Here is a 3,199-nt window from a genome sequence, read left to right as displayed (position 1 = left end):
TCCGTTCGTGTGTGCCTTCCGTTGGTGAGACGCACAGGAAAAGTAATTTGGCCCAAGGGGAAAACCGTTTCCCCTGCGAACCCGGCCAAAGGGTAGTCCACTGCTTGCAACCGATCCTTATCCTCCTGATCGAACTGGTTGAAGCACTGCTCGTATATGATGTCAGAAGTACTGCCCCGTTCGATGAATAATCGCTCGGTGCAGTAGTGAGCTAGGTGGCCTGTAATAACGACGGCGTGCCTGTCGCGCGGGCCGCCTCGGACTTTTGGAAAGACAACTTGCTCATCTTTCCAGTCATTGTCTGGTCTTCTTGCCGCCTTGCGCGGCCTTCCTTTGCCTCCGTTGATCATATGGGTTGAGGCCACATACATGGCCCTCTTACCCGCGGAGGTGCCCTCGTTGTGGGGGGTGATGCGCTTGGTTGGCTTTTGCGCGCCGGGCAACAGATGTTGCAGCTTCCCCACCTTTAGGGCTCACTCAATCTCCAGTCGGAGACTGATGTAGTTGTTTGTTGTGTGGCCTGAGTCCTTGTGATACTCACAATAGAGTGTGAGATCCTGATTCTTCTTGGACTTAATCGGTTGGGCCGGTCGCAGGAATTACACGTCCGTAAGGAGGACGTCGCTTGGCGACTGGGTAATCTCGGTCCAGTTGCGGTCCCGAGATTCTTTCTTCGATGCCCGGTTTTCACGCTGGGCGTTGATTGTTGCCCTTGCGTCGGGCTGGTTGTTACGCGGGACATATGGTCTGGGATCGCTGCCGCGATTCTATGTGCCCCGGTTGCGCTTGTTATTACGCTTGGGCTTTTGGCGGGAGGACTGGCCTTCCGCTTGGGGCTGTGCCTTTGCGACGTGCGGTTTGAGGGACCGCTGATTCTGGGCATATGTCTTGACTGCAGCCATGACATCTTCCTATTTCTTTGGCAAGCCTTCTTTGCCGGAGATGGTCATGACCATTTGTTCGTCTTTAACGGCTACAATGAAATGGTTGCGTGCCATTTGGTCTGCCACGCCACCTATCTCCAGGCATTCTTTGTTGTAGCGGACGACAAACGACTCAAGAGATTCGTTGTCTCCACGCCAGATGTTCATGACGTCCATCGAGTCACGCTCGTGACGTCACTGTTGGCAAAAATGTGCGAGGAACTTTGCATGTAAGTCCTCGAATGAGGCCAGTGATCCTACCGGCAAAGAATCGAACCAAGCCCTGGCCAGAACCGTGAGGGTCTGGGGGAAAAAATGACACCAGGTGGGCTCGTCCCACCTGCCGTTGCACCCTGCACCGATGAAGATGTTCATGTGATCGTCCGGGTCAGACGAACCATTTTATTTCCCAACGTTTAATGGAAATTTAGTGGTGGTATCGGCGTGGGCAATCTCTGGTACAAACTTGGAGTTTTCGGCCGCAGATTTTGGCCTGTAGGGTTGGCTCTGGTGGCGCTTTGTAGCGCGGAGGTATGTTGTGCGGGGTTGAGTGGGAGGAACATAGTTGTGTCCTCCCGGTCTGCTACTGGTAGCGTGGGATTCCCCGCAATATGTATGGTCGTCCGGGTCGGTACAGCCATACCCTTCGTGATGGGACTGCGGTCCCAGCCGGCTTTGAATGCCGGAGTCGCGATGGGCTGTGGATTGCCGCCTGTTTTCGCCTTGAGGGCCCAGGGGGCTATGTACTGGGCCTCTGGCACGAGACCCATATGAGGAATCATTCTCATCAATTGTGTGGACCTCACAGTAAAAGGATCTGCGATCTTCACGCCTACTCCGGGAGGCTGGGCGTGTAGGGCCCTGCCATCGTATTGTAAAATACGACCCGCAGGGGTATGTGGTGTCGGGGTAGGACCGCGCTTCTGCGCAGGCTCTGTTGTATGCTGCGGCCAGCAGAGCTGTTTGCTGGTCGTACCAGGCATGAACGTTCATGTCCGGAGGGATCACAGATGCGTACTGTGAAAGATCGTTTCTAAACGTAAGGGATGCGCCCCCTTGCGTTGATGTGCTAATGTGGCCAGGATTTGGGACTGGAGGAGTGGTCCCCACAGGCCCTGGGTTTGCGGGGTTTAGGTTATCCCCGGTAGTGTTGTTTAGACGATCAAACATGATCTTTTGAGAGGGGGAGGGATGGTTAAAAAAGTGCTAAGAGTAGCGGTGGGCGCCAATGATGAAACAATGGTTAACCGGGCAGGGTTAACTCACTGGTCTCGTCAAGAAGGGTTAATCCCTTCCTCTCGAGGATTGCTGGCTGGATCGTCCGCCGGTGGATCTCCTGCACAAGGAAACAAGCCGTGACTCGTAACAAGGAGGATGGGGTGGGGGTGCTCCTTGTTACCACTCTCCGGCGTGAGAATCAGTGGTTTGCTTGGGAAGCAAAGTGTGATACTAGTAGTAGTGAGAGAGTTGTGAAGAGATACCTCAAACCTGGTTTGGGGTTGGTATTTATAGCTGAGGAGTGAAGGAGGAGTTGAACGGACGGACTGACGATGTGCCGCCCTTATGCAGGTGTGTCAGGCTTGTCGGTTGTGGAGGTGAAGCCACGTCCTACTTCAGTGTCAGTTTGTCGCTTACGTATGGCCTGACAGGCAACTGTCATTGGTTCCACTTGCTCTGTGGTGTCAGTCCCACTTGCCTTGTGGGCAGGATGCGGTGCCGCGCCGCATCGCTGTCTGCGGTAACTACCGTCGTTTCCGCGTTCTCACTCTGGCTAAGTTTGTGGGATGCGGTACTAGGCCGCAGCACCACTTGTGGTGACTGTTGTTGTTGTCCTGATCCCTTGTATTGATGAAAACGTTCACAACGAGGCCGCATCGCTGTGCACCCATTTTCATACACCAGATAAGAACACTCATAGGATGCGGTGCTAGGCCGCATCGCTTATGCCTCTTATCTTCTTATCTCTTGACCGATTGGATTCGAACGCTGTGTTCGCGCGTGCCCGCACGGACACAGATAAGTTCTTGCTGGTGGGGGTTTTTGATAAGGGTAATGGTCACTCGCGGTCATGCTGACGTGAGATCTGGGACCATACCCCTTCAAGTATCTTGGGCCCCAAATGTTGGAACTTATATTGGATGATGTTTATTAGCAAACGAGCCTAGATGTTAATTTTAGTGGTATATATAGAGTAAACTGCCATTTTAGTCCTTGAGGTTTGGTCATTTTTGTCACTTTAGTCCAAAACTCAATCCTTTTGCATCTGGGTCCCTGTG

The sequence above is a fragment of the Helianthus annuus genome, chromosome 12 (assembly GCF_002127325.2).
Source record: "Helianthus annuus cultivar XRQ/B chromosome 12, HanXRQr2.0-SUNRISE, whole genome shotgun sequence".
Classification (NCBI taxonomy): Eukaryota; Viridiplantae; Streptophyta; class Magnoliopsida; order Asterales; family Asteraceae; genus Helianthus; species Helianthus annuus.
This window is presented reverse-complemented; position numbering follows the sequence as displayed.